Raw genomic sequence first — 24,905 nt, forward strand, 5'->3', positions numbered from 1 at the left:
GGAATTTGAATTATAATTGCAATGCCAAGTGTAAGGTATACAATTCATAAAACAAAACAAAAATCAGTGTGACGTTAATACACATGCCACGCTCAAAGTAACATTTCTTCAACCCCAACAGCCATTATTTTGAATACTGCTAATTGTAACACAAGTGTGTATTTTTCCAGTGTTTATCAAAATACTCTTGTCAGGAGTACATGAATTATTATTATTATCTTTCATTTATACAAACAAACAAATTAGATACAGTGAAATAAGACAGAAGCTAAAGATGACTCTGTCCAAATGACCTTACAGGAGGTGTTGGCAACAATTGATAAATAAGTTTGCAGAATAACAAATATTAGGGTCATATTTCAGGCAACTGGGACATTGTCCATACTGGATCTATCCACATTACCAACTCAGTGAATCAATAAATAGATTACTTTTGCTAAAAAAAACACTATACTGATAAGAGATCAGGTGTAAGGGTCATCTATTTTATGTTTCTGAATCTTAAACCCAAACGGTCTCACAGCAACTGTTAATTTGTATTGACTGAAGACAACCGCTAAAGTAGACAGACAGAAGTTGAATAAGTGACTTCTTAAGATTGGTATTGGTTTATTTGGTATTCTCTCAAAAACAGGTGTAATTATGTATAAATATGTAAGTAACTTTGTAATTGGCATTTGCACTGTAGGTCAGAAGTTCTGATTCATTTTTGTATAGACTAGAGTATTTTTGCCCACTGCCCTTCATAACCAGGGGCCTGATTCATTAATGTTCTTAACTTGAGAAACTTCTTATTTCAGTCTCCTGGACAAAACCATGTTACAATGCAAGGGGTGCAAATCAGTATTCTGCTTTGCACATAAGTTAAATACTGACTGTTTTTTCATGTAACACACAAATACTTGATAGCTTATTTGTACACTGAAATTTAAAGTTGATATTTGTGTGCTACATGAAAAAACAGGCAGTATTTAACTTATGTGCAAAACAGAATACTAATTTGCACCCCTTGCATTGTAACATGGTTTTGTCCAGGAGACTGAAATAAGAAGTTTCTAAAGTTAAGATCCTTAATGAGTCAGGTCCCAGACCTCTTTCCACAACCAATTCCAATTCTACTAAAATGTTTTGCAATACCGATTTTTAATAATCAAGTAATACAGTCTAAACCATGAACATGACTTTAAAATCCAGTATACAAAACACAAGAAGCTATATGGTTTTGTAAAAAAAAATGTGCATTGTCAGGGACTATAGCATAATTTTGTTAATAAATTGGCCGTTATTGCATGGAAAGAAATAAAAGAATGGAAATATGCTGGAACCAAGCGTGTATATAGATCCATCTAGCACAGAACACATATTTTGCCCTTCTTGTCACCAATATGAATTAATTCTTTGATGTGCAAAAAATAATTTATGGATATACATTTGATTTGTTATTTTAGTCACTATTAATCAATGTTTAGTATGTTTATTAATTATTCTGTTCAGGAAACCGTTATTCAATTTTAGAACAATATAGCAATAAAGCTGGGTACACACTACAGGTTTTTCACACAATTATTGTGCCACTAAAAACGACTGTTAGGTCCGATATTGCATCAGTGGGTACGACCCTACAATCATGTTTTATTGTTCAAAAGCACATTGTATCGTTGGATTAGATTTTATAAACTGACTAAAAATCTCTATCAACGGAGCGATGGGCAGATGTGGAAGTGTGTATGCACTCATGACCAGCAGTGTAGGCAGATCTCTATAGAGTGTGTGCAGAATCATGATCTTTTCAGTAGATGGTTAAGAGAGATGAAGAGCACAGATCTGAAGCTAAATCATGTTTGTGTGTACACATAAATTTGCACATGAAAAATTTTCTGTAGTGTGTACCCAGCTTTAGTGTTTTTCTAATTTCTACGCATCACTAACAAAAAACTATACTTCCCAGAAAATTCCATGAATAATTATCTGGTTATAACAGCATATTAATGCACAATAATCATAATATTATAACAAAGTATATTTTCCACGAATCTTGATATTTGGAGCTATTCATTATGCCTTCTATCCTGACTAGTTCCTGTACCCGGTGAAAGAATCGATCCCAAAGCATGATCTATCACTTTAATTTCTGCCAATGATTAGTTAATCCTGAACTCAGCTACAGCCCTGTTTTGAAATGGGGTGTGCATACTTATGCAACTAAGGTTTTGTAGTTTGTTTTTTTTACCTCTTTTTCCTAAAAATTGTCTGTTGGTTTTCACTTGAATTATGTTGATTGTGAGGTTATATTTAATGGTGATTTAACTTGATTTCAGACTTTACACACCCTTACTGAAATATTGCAGGTGTTTGTGATGTAGACTTTTTATATCCACTATACAGTGTGTTAAGCAACGTCTGCAGTATAGAACAACAAGAAAGAAAGCTGTGTCAAGGGCATAAGCAGGGAATAATACTGAGCTGGTAACAATGCTGTCCATTACACTGAGTCTTGATTGTATTACTACAGATTATTACTACCATTAGCAGAATTGTGATGATTAATCAATCTTTATAAAGCTGAAACCTTCTCAGCAGAGATCTAAGTAAACCCAATTTGACCTAAGCTTTTTTTTTTTAAAAGGATATTCTTTTTCATTTATATTTGGAACATTTTGTCAAACGGAAAAAAATGGGATCAGATGTCTTCCAAAATCTAAGCATAGCTTAACAGGTCTGTCATTTCATTATGTTGTATTTTATATGTGCATAGTAGACCTAATTTATCTCAATCTATCCTGGAGTTTTTAGATCACATTGACTTTAATATGCACTGTACCCCTTAACGTGTCTGCACAAGCTTCAGCTAGACATTTCAGATGAAGCCATTTGTTTTAGGACAAAAAATGCAAGTTTGATCATTTTCCATTTACACAGAGTCCAGAAAATGGAGGGCACATACAGTTCAATTTCATCAAAGTCATTTATCTTACAGAACTTGAATTAACCCTGTCCAGCTTTCTTTCCTATCACCCAGCATGGCACTAATTCTTCAAATAGCCTCTAATGTGGCTGTAATAACTATTATGGTAGAAAAATTACCACTGTTTTCGTTGGAATACATCTTAATGGTTTGCTGTAATTACGGCAACATGATGAATTTTTTTTCATGGGGACATGAATTATCATTTGCAAGCAGAGAGGTTCCAGCAGTGTGCAAATTACCATTGGCAGGATATTATTTACTGTCTGAGTGTATTCTAAATTTGTATCGAACAAATCAAATGATTTTCAAGGGTACTGAATACATGAGATAGGCAATGCAAAGAGGAGCTGTGTGTGTTGGCCAAGTTATGTCTATATACATAATCCCAGCTATTAGAGAAACGCTTACGGCGTCCAGACTCATTTTTATGGCTCCTCCAGGAATACTATGGAAGATATAGTGTGCATCAGAGGCGTCCGACTTCAGTAGAAGTAAGGGGACATCTGGATGGAGGTTTTTTTCTGTTTTTATCATTTTTTGGGTAATACGGAATTAAAGAAATTGGATAAAGTTATTATTATTAATAAATGATAGTTCATTAATTTATTAGCCTTTATACAGCATTTATTTAAAACACATTGCCATAATACAGGAACCACTTTTTTACGATACTTATTGGTTGCTATTTTTTCTGTTTACAAGTAGCATTTTGACAATTAATCCTTCAAGCTGCAAATAATAAGAGAAAGACTGTTACGTTTTTTACAGTTAGGTAGTACCCAGTACTGAGCCCAGTAAGGGGCAAAGTAAGCACTTTGCTTCAGGTGACATTTTAAAAGTTGCTTCCACTATTCCCTCTAAGCTGCACGCTCGCGCGGCCGCTCAACTGCCAAAACACCACCGCGCACTGGCCGCCTGGCTCCGCGCAGCCATTGCCTCATGGCAATGACGTGCGTGTTTAAAATTATAGTTACTGTTAATCAGATAAGATGACCTGGCATGCTACTGTTGTGTGTGAGCTGAGAACTACATGCCTGGAGACGTCGCAAACCAAGTTGTTGATGTGGAACGTGCGATGACGCATGCTTGTCTATAACTAGCTTCTGGGTTGTCAGCTTCATGAGCGACCCAGATACGATGACAACACTGCAACTGCTGATGCTGGTATATCTAGGTCGAATGTTGAATAGTAGACCGTTGTATCGGCCGAAAACTGAAATTGTTTATAAAACGATTTTTGCCGGTATTGTAAAGTTGACCTCATGCGACAGCGTCGCTATTGTGGCAGCAATTAAACAATTCTACTTGGATAATTGCCTTGATCTACAGAAGATGGTGATGTTTACATCAGACGGTACATCTGTTATGCTAGGGAAAAATAATGGAGTGGCTGCATTACTGAGATATGACATAAACCATTTGTGTGAACAGCATTGTGTCGTCCACTGACAAGACTTAGGCATTGATGATGCTTGGAAGCAAGTTTCATTAATGCAAGATATTGAAACTCTACTTAGAACAGTGTATTCATTGTTCAACAGGTCGTCGGTTAAGAAAGACAAGTTCGATGAATTGGCCAATGTTGCAGAGTGCGATGCTGTGGCATTTCGGCCTTTGCATGAGGTGAGGTGGCTGTCTAGACATTTTGCAGTCACTGCATTTGTGTGAAACTACAACTTTTTGATCGACTACTGCACTGAACAAGTGAAAGTGAGCAATGATCCAATCAGCAAGTACTGTTTGAAGAGGCTTCAAAATCCACAGTTTCGGGTGGCTTTGACAGTACTGAATGATGTTTTGGGTGGACTGTCATCAATGTGCAAATACTTTCAGAGAAGTATTTTGAGAACCATTGAAGCGTTTCATTTTGCAAAGGCCAAGATTAGTAAACTAAGGTCGCAGTATTTTGGCGAAACAGTTTATTGGAGTGATGCAGTGAAGGATGTTCTCAATTCAGTTGACAGTGACGTCGACACTGCTGCAATCCTGAGATTTATCCAACTACTATGTCACTACCTAGACAGAAGATTTCCGGACGATGAACTAAGGGAATAGCAAGCTTTTGACCATGATGCCATTGCAAAGGCTACAAATTTTGTATTTGGCAAAGACAGTGTGAAGCGTCTGATAAGAAAGTTTTCAACTTGTATCCCAGATTGCCAAGAGAGTGTCATCTCAAAGATCTGTGAACAATATGATGACTTCAAATTTTTGATTGCGGAGAAAGTGAAGACTGGTTCTATTCAGACTTTCACTGATGTCGTGAGCTATGCCCTAAAAGATGCAGATATGAAAGAACTGTCGATTCTTCTGGACATTTCTGGCACATTTCAAGCATCAAGTGCAGACTGCAAACGTGGTTTTAGCTTAATGAACTCAATTAAAACTAAATCTAGAAACAGACTATAAGTAGATCATTTGGACAATCTGATGTGCATCAAGTTCTACACTTCCTCTGGAAATAACATTGATCTAAATGCAGTTTATAAGCATTGGACTGCACACAAGGATAGACGTAAAAAAACGCCCAAAAAAAAGTTAAATAACATTCACTGTCAACTGACGAGGTATAGTATCAGCTTGATATAAACTCTTTATTGATTTATGTTAAGCAAAAGTATATTTTAATATACTGTAATGACATAATTAACATTTATGATTGTGTTGTTTAATACGGTTATTTCACACAACAAATACGTATTTTATCAAATACAATAAGTCTGCTACATGCCTAACTAATTAAAAAATATTATTGTGGCTTCCGCAAGTTCCGCTCAGTCAATTTTTGCTTCTTTTTTTCCGCACACGTTATCCTTTTTTCCGCGCAGCTTCCCAAAAAATTAGAGGGAACATTGGTTGCTTCTGAAATAGATCCACAAGTACCACATTGCCAACCATATTCTTTCAGTTCCCAGCACCATATATTCTTGTATATCTGCACACACATAGGAAACACACACTGCTTGAGGCCTCCACTTTGGTATTCATATATTACTTCTGCTCGTTTACTGATCTTCTAACACATGGGCTTAGCTGCCTTAACTACCATAGGCATAGGGGCAGCTGCTATGGGGCTACAGCTGAGGGGGGCCATCTTCCCTGTCAAAGCCCCATAAGTATGTAAGTTTTTCATGATTGGTTGGTACATGGGGACCCTTACTAAATTTTAGCTGTGGGGCCCACTAGTTGTGTTCCTGTTTGACATATAAGAGTGATTATTTTTCTGTGTTGGAACTATACTTGCCTACCTTCCTGGAATGTCCTGTAGTCTCTTAAAATCTGTGTAGCGCTCCTGGGCTCCCAAGAGAGTTGGTTGCCCTCCCACATTCTGGCAACTTGCTATTGAAGTGACCGTGACTGGGTTTTCCATTACATGATTCACCGCAAATCCCATCATTTTGAACTAGCCCCCTGAAGCGATGATGCGACAGCAAGCCAAAAAAATGTGATTAACTGTGCCACGTTCCCCTTGCACTAGATATTTGAGTAATAAAGTGGGTAAGTTAAACAACTTGCTTCCAGCACCAAGTGACGCTACTGATAGAGGTGCTGTAAAAATGGTAGTAAACAACTGAGTGCCCACAGCAGTGGATCTAGGTTGTCAGTGACAAGTTATTAATCCAGTAAGGTGGCCAGGCCCCACTTCAAGCACAATGATTTAGTTATTTTTAGACAATCATTTGAAAAATTAAATGCATATAAGGTAACATACCGAATGGAAAATCTGACAAGCTAGGTCCAACCCCAGATTAGCCCAAGATACACCCATATTTGCCTAAACAACACTATTTAAGGAAGTCAAAAATGGAGACTAATGGCAAGTATGATAAATGTACAATAGTGAGTGGTAAAATACAAATGCTCATTACTCAATACTTATAAATCACTACCAGAGATAGAACACAGGAACAAAGATGACTTGAAAAGCGATTAAAAAGGACTTCAATTGAATATAGTATCATCATCATCATCACCATTTATCTATATAGCGCCACTAATTCTGCAGCGCCGTACAGAGAACTCATATACATCAATCCCTGCCCCTTTGAAGCTTACAGTCTAAATTCCCTAACACACACACAGACAGAGAAAGAGAGACTAGGGTCAATTTTGATAGAAGCCAATTAACCTACTAATATGTTTTTGGAGTCTGGGAGGAAACCGGAGCATCCAGAGGAACCCACGCAAACACAAGGAGAACATACAGACTCCATGTAAAAACCTTGTCAATGACCCATATTTATTTGTTATCTCTATAACTGGAAGAATTAGTTTGGGAATTGAACTCATGGCCCTAGTGCTGTGAGGCAGAAGTGCTAACCACTTAGCCACTGTGCATAGTATAGTATAGTGAACACCTTGTCAATGACACATATTTATTTGTTATCCCTATAACTGGAAGTTTTTTTAATAGTTGGCTAATCTCTGGAGTAACCTTGCCCAGAATCATATGAAACTGTTTTGCTCCCCTGTTTTTACACTGTAAATACCATTAAAATAAAAACATTTGTATTCCAAAATGCCACATTAACAAAGCATGCCGTTAATTTTCTCTCTCTCTCTCTCTATTTCTCTCTCTCTCTCTCTCTATACATATATATATATATACAAGTTAACCCGTGCATGATACTCATGCATTCTAGTCAAATCAAGCTACTTAAGGTTTAAAAAAGGTTCTTGTCATGCATTTGGGCCTAGCCCAGGCCTCCTCAGGGGAAGAGCGTTACTTCCCGACGCAAGCGCCCTTTTTTATGTGTGTTCATGAGGTAAAATTACCTCACGAAAATGAGTTTGACCCCTCAACTCGTAAATTTAGCCTTTACTACCCCTCCCACGGGGGAAGGGGGATGATGGATGTTAACTGACTTCACTATTCTAATTTTTTTGTCAAATAATGTCAGTATACCAAATTTCAGGTCAATTGGATAAGTCCTTTCTGAGAAAATAGTTTTTTCCACACACACACACACACACACACTAACACACGCCGCTACACATGTGTGTTCATGAGGTAAAATTACCTCACGAAAATGAGTTTGAGCCCTCAACTCGTAAATTTAGCCTTTACAACCCCTCCCACGGGGGGAAGGGGGGATGATGGAAGTTAACCGACTTCACTATTCTAATTTTTTTGTCAAATAATGTCAGTATACCAAATTTCAGGTCAATTGGATGAGCCCTTTCTGAGAAAATAGTTTTTTCCACACACACACACTAACACACGCCGCTAGGCTTTTAATTTTATATATTAGATAATGCTAAGAATTTAGTAGGTCAGTGTATAACTCCGCCCAGCAGGTGGCACTGCAGCTTGTTTGTTTTTTTTCACACACAGACTAACACACGCCGCTAGGCTTTTATATTATAGATTATGCTAAGAATTTAGTAGGTCATTGTATAACTCCACCCAGCAGGTGGCGCTGCAGCTTGGTTTTTTTTTTTCACACACACAGACTAACACACGCCGCTAGGCTTTTATATTATATATATATAATATACTTGTTAATTATATGTGCGCCACCTATATGCGCTCCACTTACATGAACTCTGCCTACCAGTCATTGCAGAAATTGTTATCTTGAGAAAGTAGGTAACTTGCTCAGGATAACCAAATTCCTGAAATGATAGATGGACGAGGACTGGAAAAATTCATGAAAGGCGCAGGGAGTATTTTTCAAGTGACCCCCGTATGACTAATATATTTATACAGTGGGCAAAGTGGAAATTTAGGAGTGGCGGTATTGAAAATACTATATATATATAGAGATATATATATATATATAGATATATATATATATACATGTCTGTGCTTACAGCATAGTTGCCTACTCTCCCCGAAATGTCCGGGAGACTCCCAAATTTTTGGGAGTTCTCCCGGACTCCCGAGAGAGCAGGCAAAAATCCCGGATCCAGCTGTCTCCGCTGTTAAAGAGGGTGGGGCGTGGGGCGGGGCTAAATGTGCCATCGAGGCCCCGCCCCCTGCTGCGATTGGCAGAAATTGTCTGATATTGACAGGGGCGGAGCCTAACGGCGCACCATGTGTGGCCACGCCCCCCTCGACGGACCCCCTCCTGGACAGCTGCCTTCAAAAGTTGGCAAGTATGGCTTACAGAGCTCGCAACTCAGTAGAGTGCTATGCTAATCTGTTTCCCAATCCCTGTCCTCATGCTAGTCTTATTTATGTCTGATAATCTCTCACAAAACTTTAGAGGATGACACCCAGTTGCACTGAGTGGGTATGATATCACTGAGGCAGGATGTGATATAACTGGAGTCGCTCTACACTAAACATATAAACATAAGGCATAAAGGTGGTAAACACAACCCCCTACAATATAAGCCTTTACCCTACACAGAGGGATAGCATACTTCTGAACTAGTCACAACTAAGCAAATCATTTTTTGAGGTTAGAGAACCTTTAGAATGTAAAATGCCTTCCAGTCACTAAAGGGTTTTTAAATTCCTCTGTGACCTTAGAACATTTTCATTGCACTTAAGAGATGACAACATGCATCTCATTGTGATGATAATTGGAAGTAATCATCCTTCTTCTCTGTAAACACATGTAGTTTAAAAGTATTGCATTTCTTTTGACCAGCTCAAATGCAGAGACAATTAGCTTTAATGACAATACACTTACAGGCGAATCCAGCTGTCTAAATCGTTAAGCGTGTATGCAGAGAAAAGCACCAGCCAGAACTGTTCATTCTCTTTGTAGCTAAAACCACTTTAGTTTCACATTTTTCAATAACAAGAAACAATTTTTCACTAAGAGATTCATGATCCTTAAGTATTACTGTTATATATATGGCTGTGTTATGAGAGATTGGTTAGAGATTTGTTGATGCATCTACAATGCCTACACATGTTACATGGGAATACTTAAAAAAAACTGCTCTTGGCTGGTTTCTTTTTTTCAGTTGTATATAAGTGTTTCTGTACCTGAAATATATTTATGTGTGTGGGTTGAGAATTGTACTTATTCCCTGTCCATACATTTCCCCACTGTGATTCTTGCTGCCAGCTCATAGTAAAGCTGTTTGGTTACATATTGTGCATTACAATTTTTAATCCCAGTTGACAGGACATCCTGTCTCATAAGAATGCAATGAAGTGCCCTTCATAGTCACTGGTTGCTATGTACAGTAATATATAGCAACTAAACAAGTCTGCTAAGCCCTAGCAATGGTGACCACAAGGGATCTACTGTAGATGACATTACTAAAACATGGAGCTCCGCAAAGCTCCTTTACACTAAACTCCACCTCTTACCATTTTAATAAGTTAAAAAGATCTTGGGCCTGATTCATTAAGGATCTTAAATGAAGAGGATTCTTATTTCAGTCTCCTGGACAAAACCATGTTACATTGCAAGGGGTGCAAATGGGTGTTCTGTTTTGCACATAAGTTAAATACTGCCTGTTTTTTCATGTAGCACACACATATCAACTTTAAATTTCAGTGTACAAAAAAGCTATCAAGTATTTGTGTGCTACATGAAAAAAACAGGCAGTATTTAACTTATGTGCAAAACAGAACACTCATTTGCACCCCTTGCAATGTAACATGGTTTTGTCCAGGAGACTGAAATAAGAATCCTCTTCATTTAAGATCCTTATTGAATCAGGCCCCTTATTATTATTATTATTATTATTATTATTAATATTATTTTATGCTGGCATGTTTTTTTCACCCCTATCTAGTAAAATACATATAAAATAACTAATAAAGTAAAAAAAGAATAGAAAAAAAGGCAAACGGCGGGAACTTAATAAAAAATAAGAACAAAATGGCAAGATGATGATATGAGCAGCCTGCTGCTTTATGATCTATGCAGCCTTCCCATAAATCCATCTGGGCCTGCTGTCAATACTTGATAACATTCTGATATGTAAGGGTATTTGCATATAGTTTTACAGTAATTCACTACATAAAGAATATGCAGTTATGACACATGGGGCTTATTGTAAATAAATATAAACTATTGTATCTCGGCTGTGGTAAGAAATATGCTTCTTTTGCATTAAATGGGATACATTTGGGGAAATCGGAGATGGAAAAGGGTTTAGTCATACTGGTAGACAACATGCTGAGCAGCATCAGGCCATGCCAGGTGGGTCCTGCAACACCTAATAAAATCCAGTCAGGTATAAAAAGGTGAAAAAATACATAATAGTGTTACTATTGTATAGGTCAATGGTAACAATTTAAAATAAATAAAATTATATATTTTTGACGAAAATAATTTATTTTTTAGTTGAATAAATGGCACCTCAGAGTTGGCCTAATTGATATGAATAAATAGACTTAAAGTCAACACAAAGATGTGTCTAATAAACTTCTCATAATCAAGACTGCTCAGGTGAGAAAGGGACATTCACTAAAGAAGAGAATTTCCTACCACAGGGCGTGGTAATGGCAAATTTACTGGCTGGATCTAATACTCATCTGGATAGAACAAGCTGTCTATGTCTGTAATTTGTACAACACATAACTGTTGACTAGAAAATAAATCCAATTGTTATTATGGATTATTATTTTCTCCTGGGGGTAAAATCCTCAACCTGCACATTGGAGGTTTTGTTTCTCGCCTTCCTATGGATGAACACAACAACTACATGTAATGCGGTTGGATGGTGGGCACTTTGTAAATGAGTCAGGTAAGAGCATGACGTACCCAGAATTCGGGAGTCTCCCCAACATTCTGGGAGACTGGGCAAGTATGAATCAGTGGTTACCATTATCTCAAAGAGATTAATACCTGGCTAGAGTGTAAATAATGTACTCTGCCCACAGTATTTACTTGGTAACTAATTTGTAGTGATATATCAGCCTGTGTCTGTGTGAAGAAAGTGTGCAGTATGAAAGGAGGTATAGTATTTCATGCATAAATGTCTTTGCCATTGCCTAAAAACAAAGGAACGTGTCTGTAACCACATTGTTAAACTTAATTGTTTTTCCTTCTTTACTGTTTCTGTTCCAGTCACAGTGGTGTAATTACTTATGTAGCATAATCTTTTAGAAAGCCAAATGTGAAATACAAATGTGCATCGTCCCCTATATAAAAATCAGTGCTAGAGCATAAATACTGGAACATAGGGTATGGAGAGGTGAAAGGGGAATAAAAGGCTACAAATGAATTATTGATAATAATATAACCAATGTACACCTATAACATGACAAGCATATGCTATTTGTAAGCGCTACGGAATATGTTGGCGCTATATAAATAAATTATGATGATGACAAGGTTTTATAAACCACACCACAGTCCTGGAGTGCTACATGACACCTGTGCCAAGTATTTAACAGGGCTTTTAGTTCTTCTGTAGTGTTATAAGGAGTGATGAGAATTTGCTATATAAATGATGATGATGATGATGATGATGGACACATGCATGTGTTGGTGAGTGAAGAGGTCATCCTTTATAAGGTCAAGAAAAGGTGTACTATTTCTATGGGAGTTGGCCAGACATGGGTGGATTGGGATGTTCCAAGCTGAAGGCAGCAAACAGCAGTAATGCGCCTGATTATGCAACCAAAGGAAAAACCGAGATTTAATTTTGTTGGACAAGTCAGTATAATGAGCAAGATTGGGTGAGGCAGACTACATATTTAGAAAGTCATTCTCAGTAATAAGTGACTGTAAAGTTTTTTAGAATTGCAAAACAACCTTTGTTTACACTTTTTCAGCCATCTAGGTGCAGTGTATAGAGGGTAGAATTTAAATCTGCACATCAGTGGCGCATGCAGGGGGGGTTTCTGAGTCTCTAGAAACCCCCCCACCTGCGTTAACTAAGTGGCCGCCATAGAGGCACTATCCTATACAGCAGCCGCGGCGCTGTCAAAGAAGCGTCCGCGGAAGTGCTGTATTGTATACAGCACCTCCGTGGACGCTTCTTTGACAGCGCCGCGGCTGCTGTATAGGACAGCGCTGCCGATACGGCAGCAGCTCTCTCGTGTGTTTTGGGGTTTTTTTGGGGGGGGAACCCCCCTGACAATCCTGCGTGCGCCCCTGCACATAAATCAATTTAAATAAAATATTAGATATACAGTTCTCTCATGACTTAAAATGAGTCTCCAAAGTCCAGTAGTCAGTTATTATTTGTTGTTAAGTAGTAGTTATTAATTAAGGCTGTGCTCTAAAATGATAATAGGCTGTTCTCTGAAGTGGTATTTTTACTTTTGCTAACATGTTCATGTTCACTATCTCAAGCCCCCAAAATGTTGTACGAAAATATAAAAAAGTGCATTGGGGGTGTATGCAAATAAACACATCAACCCAGTAGGCACAATGACATGTTACAAACTAATTCTTATTATGATTTTACACCCAGTAATTCTCTTGGGATATAATAGAGCAGTTTACAGAGTACTCTGCCCTACCTCTGGAATGTTTGGCATTTTCACATCCCTTGGCAGGCATAATGTTTGAGATGAAAAAAAAACAACTTACTTGAAGATAATAAGAGCCCAAGGCAAGTATTGAAACATTAATATGCCACTTCTCTGCAACTTAGTGTATTGTTTCAACCTTATGGAATTTACAAAGCTGTCCTGCACTGAGAAAACTATTGTGCACCATGATTATTAACAGTCGAGTAACATGGATTTAGGTTCTGTGCTTATGTAAACTGCAGCAGATTTGATCTTGGCACTGTGATATTCACATGGGGATTAAGTAAAAAAAGAAAACAGATGAGAATGAGCCCGGCCAGATATCTCTTAGCAGATTGAAGTTACACTAAGCATGTCTGGGCACACAAGATGAGCTCAATAAATAGACAGAACAAAAGACAGCTCAGCAGATCCTGAGGTTAATGTATTCCTGAAGTTGGTTGAAGGGGATACAGAGTTTTAAAAATGTAAGCATTGACTTTGTAAGGAAATTATACGGTTTGCAGGTCAAAATAAAAACCTGCTGTACATTTCTTAACTTGACTATGCCATGCATGAACTAAAACAAACCATAAAATAGAATTTAAATTAATATTTAATCGAAATTCAAAACAATAATATTAATAGTAATAGCTTCATCAGGCATCCTTCCCCCACCATCAGGGCCTGATTATCCAATGGGCTGACCACCCTTCCCCCAGCATCAGGCCTTATTATCCAATAGGCTGACCATCCTTCCCTCAGCATCAGGGGCTAATTATCCAATAGGCTGACCACCCTTCCCCCAGCATCAGGGCCTGATTATCCAATAGGCCATCCACCCTTCCCTGACCGCCCTTCCCATCAGGGCCTGATTATGCAATAGGCTGACCACCCTTCCCTGACCACCCTTCTCATGAGGGCCTGATTATCCAATAGGCTGACCACCCTTCCCCCAGCATTAGGGCCTGATTATCCAATAGGCTGACTAGGCCGCAGCCTAGGATGCAAGGTTTTTGGGGGGTGCAAAATTGTGACAGACATAAACTGAAGTCCATTTTAAAATATATGAGAATAGTTGTTCTCCAAAATAAATATAAGCATGAAAGAAAATAGTAAGGTATTAAGCTTGACGCATTTCCGTGGTTAAGGCTGAAGTCACCCTCAGGCAGGCATTTGAGAATAATTGACAAGGAGACAGCATCAGGTGCAGGAGTGACTGCCTTCACCTTCACACCTTCATACTCAGTAACGCTCTTTCACGTCTCCGTTCTGCTAAACAGTTCTTAGTTTAATTAAAATTAAATGAGTGACAAAGATTGCCACATTAAAATCACCAAGTGGAGCTGAATTTTGAAAACACGCAAATGTAAATATTGATGGCCGGAGAAGGGAGCCATATTATTTTAAATTAAGGATACATTTGTTTTTGCCCACCACTTATTAGCCTGGCATGGAAGACGAGGGGCCATTACAAGCATATTAGCCTAGGGCAGTCTAAACCCTTAAGCAGGCCCTGGCAAGCATTCGTGCTTAGGTGGTGTCCGCCCCTACCAGATCTCCACCATTACCTATTTGCTGTCAAGTGCCATTCATAACATTTGGAGATTTGTAACTAATACAGCACCTGATTGAATTGGACTTGGGTCCAGGCCATCAAGTGTTGAATTATGCAGCATAGGCGGTGGCAGCTTTTAATTACTCACCCAGATTTGGCGTGTTGCTCCTCTTCCTTGAAACAGCAACTGTAAACAGTTCATAGCAGAGTTTTTGGGCCAGGGGGAGTCCTGCTGAAATACTAGTTTGGGCACTATTATTGAAGGAGAGTAAGATTCCCAAAATTGGACAACATCTTTAACATGTAATGCTGCTATTTACAGATCACAATTTCATAACTGGTCTGTTGTGACCTACCCCAGTATGGTTATCTGGTGCCAGTAAGCTCTAAAGGTAGTAAAGTAGGATTTACTAAAAGAAGAGACAGATATAAACTTTGTTATAAGCAGAGCTGAATGAGGTTGTGGTATATTTTACTGTTGTGTTATACAAATAACAGCTATTACAAATATACCTGCTAGCTATGATACTACAGATACATTAGGGCAGTGGTTCCCAAACTTTCTTATTTTGAGGTACCCTTAGGGTCTCCATAATTTTCCAAGGCACCCCATAGCCAAAATAATTACCGGGTAGTCCTGTTTTTTAAGTAGTTGGGTCAAAATAACATAAGAAGTATTTAGGCCCCTTCACCATCACACTGTGCCCCTTTATCATCACACTGCACCCCTTCACCATCACACTTGGGCCCCTTCACAACATCACATGTGCCTCGTCACAATGTGCCGCTTCACAATATCACAATATGCCCTTATGTGCCCCTTCACATTTTCACAATGTGCCCCTTCACATTTTCACAATGTGCCCCTTCACAATATCACAATGTGCCCCTTCCTCATACCACTGCGCCCCTTCACCATCACACTTGCGCCCCTTCACAATATCATATGTGCCTTTTCATAATGTGCCCTTTACAATATCACAATGTGTCCTTATGTGCCCCTTCACATTATCACAATGTGCCCCTTCACAATATCACAATTTGTCCCTTAACAGTGTGCCCTTTCACAATATCACATGTGTCCCTTCACACTGTGCCCATTCTCAATATCACCATGTGCCCCTTCTAAATAGTCATATTAGGACTGGCAGTAGAGTTTGATTAAGATTTTTATTTACCTGTATATTGACCAAGAAATTTCAGTGTGAACTAGGTAAAAGAAATGTATAGAACGACTAGTGTTTAAAGAGAAGATGACAAATTCCACGTGAAGTAAATTTTGCACCAGAAGAGGTGTAAAGACTGGCAGTACAATCTTTGAGTTCCAGTTTTGCTTTCTCATTCCACGCTGTCTTGGCAATTTTTCATTTTGCGAAATGTATAGTCTATGAATAGAGCTAGGACAATGACAGTGAATTCATTCTGTTGTGTGGTGTGGAAGGTTTAGGATGTAGAACACTTATCGCCAAATTCCTTTTGTGAAACATGCAAAATGTCGCTCATCTCTACTTACGGCTAGTTTTATTTTGCATCTTTTAATACAGTTTCTATAATATAAATGCTTAGTGGCGTGTGTTAGTCTGTCTGTGTGTGGAAAAAATAAAACAAAGCTGCAGCGCCACCTGCTGGGCGGAGTTATACACTGACCTACTAAATTCTTAGTGTGTGTGGAAAAAAAAATTCAGAAAGGGCTGAAATTTCGTATACTAAGATGTTTTTAATTTGTTAATTTAATTTTTTAATTGTTAAAAGTGTTTATAAAGATTTAAAAAATATATATATATTTCTTGAAGGAGAAGTGACAGTTGGGAGTGGTTGGTGGTTGCCGGGGGTGACAGAGTGAGAGGAGTGTGATACTCAGGACCACTGAGAGAGATCCCTGTGTCTGGATAGACATCTGGATAGATGTGGCGATGAAAATGAAGGATGAGGTGATGGAGAAGAATGATGAGGTGGTGACATGTGGACAAAACCACGTTAAAAAAGGGCGCTTACGTCGGGAAGTAACGCTCTTGCCCTGAGAAGGCCTGGCCTAGCCCCAAATGCAGGACAAGAACCTTTTAAACACCTTAAGTAGCTTGATTTGACTAGAATGCATGAGTATCATGCACGGGTTAACTTGTAAAATAATATAAACCATAACTGTCAGGATAAAGCATAGATCTGATATGCTGAAATAGAATATTGGATGTCAGGACCCAAATAAATCTTTGCATGAATACCTAAATTCACCTGATGTTCAATTCAGATAAAGGTGTGACCGAATGAGCCCAGGAACAGGTAATTGAGTTAGGTAAACCCTTTGTGCAGAGACCAGCTTTAGATATGCAGATCAGACATCCATTGTATTTGATCATGTATTTCCCTAGCTAATTTACTTCCCTTCAATAGGTAGTATAAACACAAACTAACCCCTAGGTGTAAATTAGAGAGCTTGCAGTTATTTACAAGGGATAATTCATAACTGCAGGGTAAATAGGTTGTATCAAATGAATCCATTGATAAGCTAGTGTAACAGTTAAAGACGCAGCATCTGATGTAATGGTGTTTGGAGGTTTTTACATCCCAATGTGAGGAGATAAGCCTGCCACTGTTAGCAGCTTCCAGGACATAGCACTGTTTGCTTGTGACACTTGAATAGACTTGTAGGTACCGCTCAGCATGTGGTCTGGCTCAATGAGGCCAGGGGATAACATAGCCTATATGTACTACTGTATAGACAGAAAGAATTCCGTTTTAAAATATGCCACTTAAAATCAATAAAAGCAGAGATCAACCACCTATTCCTCAATAGCATGAGGAAGGGCAGCTCATATGTTAAATTAAGAATTCTGCCCCACAGAAAAATGAAGAAAAGGAGTGGAAGCTCTGCGAATGCCCTGTACTTAGGCATGTTTGATATGAAAAGATGTACAAAGTCATAGGGGATTGGTTAATGATAAAATTGGATCGATGTAACGCTGTCCAGGACAAATATATCACATTGTAGAATTGGTTAATAAATCAGGCAACAGGTAAATTTGGTTTGAAAAGGTGTCCCAGGACACAACCCCGATTAGCATTAACCCTGCCCCTGTGAATGCCGCACCCATTTGAGGTTGCTTAAAAATCTGTGTTCTGAGGGAACAAATTGTCAGACTTTTGGGGATCAATCTAATTGAAGGACTGTCCATCATTTCTGCCTGCCCCAGGCATACAGATTATTATATGTAAGTAATGCTCTGTACGTTATCTCTTTTATTTTAAACTGTTTTGCTTGTTATGTCAAATTTATTATTTGTTTATTCCTTATTTTTCTTTATATCTGAATGCCCTGTACCTTTTGTATATTAAATCTAAAATTTAATAAGTTGCGTCCTTGATACTCTAAATAATCCATAGCCTTTGCAGAGGAGATTGCTCGTCCAGGTAAACCCTTGGAATGCCAGTGTGTGATTTGTTGATACATTTGATTAACAAGCTGTGTGTGCTTGTATGTACATTTGTGTAACAGTCTGGAGGTGTGAAGAGTTAACCCTGTGGGTGCTGGTGTGAGTCTTGCTAGTTTGTGGAACTAGGAGCCTGTGTGCCAGCGTGGGACAGTATATTGGGGTCCTATTGCCCATAACCAATAGGTGGTGGCTGTACCTGAAGTGTCTGGGGGTGTGAGAGCGCTGTGTTTGGGGGCGATTCCGTAGGTCTAAGAACCTGTGTGATAGGTGAGAGAGACTGCGGGCTGAAATCGTGTGTGACCTCATACAGCAAACACCCCAACGTCACGGCAGCTGGGAGCGCGTTCGTGACAAATTGGTGGCATAGCGGTGTGATGATTTAATTTCTTAGAGTATTAAGTGCATGGTTTAAGCAATTAACCCTTGCACTTATAAACTGATTGTAACCTTGCGAGGAATACAATAGTTTTACAAGGACGAAACTCAGGGCTATAATTTTTGAAGACATACATGCAAAGCAGTTCCCTTCCCTTCTCTCTTGTTTTTCTTTTCTATCTTTTATTTTGCAAAGTGACTGCAAGGATGGCAGCTGCTTACAAGAAAAAAGCCAAAGAAGTTTTAATTGCCCTGTGTGAGCAGCGAGGTCTCGACTGGACAGATAAAACTAAAAAGGAGCTGGTTCACGCATTATTGGAGGATGATGCAAAGAAGCAATGTGATATGGAACCTGAGCTGGGGAGCAAGACAGACCCAGAGGATCAAGGTGTGGATAATGTCACTGAACCAGAGGATCCAAGTAGGTACATTTTCATAAATCCAAAGAATCCACTTGTCATGATGAGTATGGCAGAGCTAATTGAAGAAGCTCAGCTGCGAGGTTTCTCCTGCCACAACAAGACACGCAGGGAGATCATCAAACACCTCGACTGGGAAGAGGAAAGCCCGATACATCCTTTCAGCGAGTATCGCATGATGGTCCTTAGTCCGGGCTACACGATGAGTCTTATGGAACGGCTGGACTACCTGGAGGAGAGTTTTGAATACGCTCAGGAAGAGGTATCTTTCAGGGGTGGACTTCATACCCCATTCTGGCTAGATCAGTGTCGCCGGGTGGCTGACGAAAGGCAGCACCTGCAGCAGCTTCTTTCACAAGCTGGAGCAGTAATCGCCCAGCCTGTAGGGGTGGCCCACGAGGAAAAGGTACCCCTGCCAGCTACAGATAACATGGAATATGCTACCGAGATTTTGCATCCAGAGGCCCCTTTTAATCTGCTGGGGGAAGCTGATGATGCTAGCAGCATACTACCAGATGCTGCACAGAATTTGCTATTGGAGGAGGCTGATTTTAAAGAGGACATAATTGTTGAGAAGACTATTTCTGGGGGAAAAATGGAAGTGCCTGAAGATATTCCCACAAATGTTTTAGTAGTTACTGATCTTGGGTGGTTAAATTCTCAGTATGTTCCCGCAAATGTTGTTCCTACTATCTCTAATTCTGTTACACCGTGTGACTCAGCCCAGGTAGTATGGGATAATGCTGAACCTGCCAATGATGTGACTTTGTCTAAAGAACCTGAACTGTTCTGTAATCATTTTGCATCTGGTGCTGTGCGAGTGAAATGTGATGAGGAGAAGCTGATACGTGCCAGTGTTAACTCTGGCAATTATGATGATTTACGGGAAGAACCCGAGGTGCCAGGATGTGATAAGGAAAGAGAATGTCTTATTGGACCTACTGCCTATAATGAGGATAATGTCAATAACAGTATTGTGTTAGAATCCAAACCTGTTTTTACACTGACATCTTGTCATGGGATAGGGACAGCGGACATTGTTATTGCAGATGTTGGCATTAATACTGGTGTAGATAATATGCTTACTAGAAATGGGACAGATGACAATGTGATTAATTCTGTTGTGCTAGAGAAAGACAATGTTTCTACCCAGGTAATGTGCTCGGAAGATGCTGTACCAGGTAACTGGGAGGGAGGGCAGAGTGAAGATGTATATTCTGTGCCTGAACCAGCTGCATACAGAGCGATTGAGCATGTGGGGGAGACACATAGTCCTGACCAACGGGAAGTAGCGAGTGACAGCAATTCTTACTTTGTTGCTGGGACCTGTAGTTCGAATGTTCACCACTCAGATCTACATCTGAGTTCTGACCATTTGTCTGAGTTTTCCATAGAGACAGGGGGGTCAGTTGCTAGCCCACACTCACTTAGCCAGCCGTCTAACGGCTTAGAGGAGATAGATGAGGGGCCCATACTCCCGGCTACTCTACATCCCCAGATAGATGAGTCCAAGGGGGAGGGGAGTGTCCTGTTATGTAGGCCCCAAGATAAGAAGTGCATAGGATGTCCCACTGACAGGGAAGGTTGTAACTGGGGAGCAGGGCAGAGTAGAAGTAGGTATTCTGCTGTGCCAGCCTTAAAGGGTTCCCACTTAGAAGTACAGTATCAGGAATTCCTGGCCATTTTTCCCTCAGGCTTTCACTTAGAAGACATGAGGATTAGAGACAAAGTGCACACTGTAACAGGGTTGGTACATGAGAACGTGATGCAGGCCCAGACCAGCCAGAAGCAGTGGTATGATTCCCCTGCCAGGATGATAGAGAGAAATTTTCATGATAATCGGTTGAAGGCTCATAATGACAGTGAGAGCCAGCTAGCAGCTATTACAGTGGACCCAGGGGGAAATTAGATGAGATGATCTTGGGCACTGACCTGTCAGTCAATGCCCATGCCATCTCTTGAAGGGGGGAGATGTCAGGATAAAGCATAGATCTGATATGCTGAAATAGAATATTGGATGTCAGGACCCAAATAAATCTTTGCATGAATACCTAAATTCACCTGATGTTCAATTCAGATAAAGGTGTGACCGAATGAGCCCAGGACCAGGTAATTGAGTTAGGTAAACCCTTTGTGCAGAGACCAGCTTTAGATATGCAGATCAGACATCCATTGTATTTGATCATGTATTTCCCTAGCTAATTTACTTCCCTTCAATAGGTAGTATAAACACAAACTAACCCCTAGGTGTAAATTAGAGAGCTTGCAGTTATTTACAAGGGATAATTCATAACTGCAGGGTAAATAGGTTGTATCAAATGAATCCATTGATAAGCTAGTGTAACAGTTAAAGACGCAGCGTCTGATGTAATGGTGTTTGGAGGTTTTTACATCCCAATGTGAGGAGATAAGCCTGCCACTGTTAGCAGCTTCCAGGACATAGCACTGTTTGCTTGTGACACTTGAATAGACTTGTAGGTACCGCTCAGCATGTGGTCTGGCTCAATGAGGCCAGGGGATAACATAGCCTATATGTACTACTGTATAGACAGAAAGAATTCCGTTTTAAAATATGCCACTTAAAATCAATAAAAGCAGAGATCAACCACCTATTCCTCAATAGCATGAGGAAGGGCAGCTCATCCAGGACAAATATATCACATTGTAGAATTGGTTAATAAATCAGGCAACAGGTAAATTTGGTTTGAAAAGGTGTCCCAGGACACAACCCCGATTAGCATTAACCCTGCCCCTGTGAATGCCGCACCCATTTGAGGTTGCTTAAAAATCTGTGTTCTGAGGGAACAAATTGTCAGACTTTTGGGGATCAATCTAATTGAAGGACTGTCCATCATTTCTGCCTGCCCCAGGCATACAGATTATTATATGTAAGTAATGCTCTGTACGTTATCTCTTTTATTTTAAACTGTTTTGCTTGTTATGTCAAATTTATTATTTGTTTATTCCTTATTTTTCTTTATATCTGAATGCCCTGTACCTTTTGTATATTAAATCTAAAATTTAATAAGTTGCGTCCTTGATACTCTAAATAATCCATAGCCTTTGCAGAGGAGATTGCTCGTCCAGGTAAACCCTTGGAATGCCAGTGTGTGATTTGTTGATACATTTGATTAACAAGCTGTGTGTGCTTGTATGTACATTTGTGTAACAGTCTGGAGGTGTGAAGAGTTAACCCTGTGGGTGCTGGTGTGAGTCTTGCTAGTTTGTGGAACTAGGAGCCTGTGTGCCAGCGTGGGACAGTATATTGGGGTCCTATTGCCCATAACCAATAGGTGGTGGCTGTACCTGAAGTGTCTGGGGGTGTGAGAGCGCTGTGTTTGGGGGCGATTATGTAGGTCTAAGAACCTGTGTGATAGGTGAGAGAGACTGCGGGCTGAAATCGTGTGTGACCTCATACAGCAAACACCCCAACGTCACGGCAGCTGGGAGCGCGTTCGTGACAATAACAGTAATTTATATGTCTGCCAAGAACTCGCTACACAACATTTTGTTGGTCTCTAACTAAATAACCAACTTTGTGTCTAGACCCCACAAATCCATGGCAAGTCATCCTTTATCATTTTTTTTGTACTTAAGATACTCTAATAGAACAGCATGTCCTGGTTTCCTTGGATATTGATATCCAAGACTATATGCAACCAGATAATTTATTATTATACACATAACCATGTAGATACATGGACTAACAGCCCAAAATAAGTCTGCCCCAATATTTAGGAATTAGCCTATCTTTTGCAATACACGCCATGGGTAAATGTATCAAGCTGAGAGTTTTGCGGCGGGTTAGAAAAGTGGAGATGTTGCCTATAGCAACCAATCAGATTCTAGCTATCATTTTGTACAATGTACTAAATAAATGATAGCTAGTATCTGATTGGTTTTTCAAACACGCCATAAAACTCTCAGCTTGATACATTTACCCCAATATCTCCAGCTTTAGAATGGCTGTCTTATGAGAAAGAAAGCTTATATTCTCTAATGTGCATATATAATCACACTAACATCCCAGAACCTCAAGTGGGGAACCTTAGATAAGGTCCAGGAAAACCAGTTCCCCTCCACATCACTAGGTATAGTCCGTCCTTGATGTAGGGGTGTGCCTATAAGGAGGCCTCCTGAGACAGCTGTAGCCATTTTTCAGAATTCATTTAAAAAAAAATCTTAATTTACTTACTACAAAAGTCTAAATTATTATTCCACTGTAAAATTGTTAATATTTGTCTTGTAAAGTGTACAAGGTCATTGACAAATGTGTGTGGTAGGATGAGACGAGTACCGTTTCAGTTGACACAGCAGAATGGCTAGGTCTCTGTGCTTCATAGAAATTAAACAATTACAAACAAAATGTTGCATAGAAAGAGATTAAAAATGTTTTAAACAATAAACACTACATGAAATTACAAAACACATTTGTACTTTCCCTACAACTAAATAAACTCTCTGTAACATACATTGTTGCCGTGTATATACGCGGAAGGCAATGCAGACAAATGATCAAATTGTGTTTTCTGCAGTAGTCAAGAAAAATATAGTTTGTTTCACATTTTTGTAAGATAAAAAAGATCAACTGAAATGTCATTATATTGAAGAAGTTGACAGTGTTTGCAAAAAGATAAAAAAAAAAATAATAATAATCCAACTGTACTATAAATTTACATTTGGAAATGTTCAGGTCATTTTTTTTAGTGCAATATTACAACACCCTCCAATCATTGCAGTAACCCGGACCATGTTTCAGGAGACAACTCTGGAAATCACTTGTAGAGCAAAATTATACTAAAACATTATCATATTAATAGTTGTGAAAATAAAAAAGTTTAGGTAACTTAAAAATAAGTTACCTAAATTATTTCTTTAGTCTTCTGGAAATCACTTAAAAAATATCCCTCATATTTCAATGAAGAGTAAATTTGATAAAAGAGAGTAAAGAAAATCTCTAAAATGACAGTTACACTTACATAAATATATAGAACTAGTTGAAGTATCCGGCGTTGCCCATGTTTAAATCTTCAAGTTATTACATTAACAATGAGTTGCATGTAACTGTCAACATTTCAAAAATAATTAGGAACTTAGAAGCTCTTCCAACACATCCATGAGGTGGCTGCTTAGTGTCGTTTTTAGTTTTATATTAAATGTTATCCAAATCCATCCAGTGGAAGGCCCAGAACAGGCTCCCCGGTTCAAAGTTATGCCCAGTGTACAACAACGGGAGGTCCGACCGGGACCCAAAACCTCCTGGTATGTCTTCTGGGATCCAATGCTACCAGTCTGTGAAGTTTTCATCCAAATCCATCAAGCAGAAAGCTCAGGACCACCTCGCGTTGGTTTCATCCTAACCGGTGCAGGGGTGTCTGAATGAAAACAAACCAAGTCCATCCAGTGGAAGGCCCAGGACATGCTCCACAGATCAAAGTTCTGGCCAGCTAACACCAATGGGAGGTCCGACTGAGATCTACACCCCCTAATGTGTCTTTTGAGATCCAATGTTAAAAGTCTTTTGAAAGTTTCATCCAAATTCATCCAGTGGAAGGCTCAGTACAGGCTCTGGCCAGTGTACACCAATGGGAGGTCCGACTGGCTCCCTAAACATCTTAAAATATGTCTGGGATCCAACTGGACCATCTCGTGTTGGTTTCATCCGAATCGCTGCAGGGGTGTCGAAGATAATCGCTTACAAACTTCTTCTTTTATATATCTATATAGATAAAGAACTCTACCCATAGCCTGATGCCCAGAGCCTCCTCTATTCAGG

General features: G+C 39.3%; 1 protein-coding gene across 5 annotated transcripts in view; it reads left to right on the plus strand.

The window, feature by feature from the left end:
* Positions 1–24,905, plus strand: part of PHACTR1 (phosphatase and actin regulator 1) — a 353,512-nt gene that overhangs the window by 155,940 nt on the left and 172,667 nt on the right. The window lies entirely within an intron of this gene.

Source organism: Mixophyes fleayi, chromosome 5, assembly GCF_038048845.1.
Source record: "Mixophyes fleayi isolate aMixFle1 chromosome 5, aMixFle1.hap1, whole genome shotgun sequence".
NCBI classification, from domain to species: Eukaryota; Metazoa; Chordata; class Amphibia; order Anura; family Limnodynastidae; genus Mixophyes; species Mixophyes fleayi.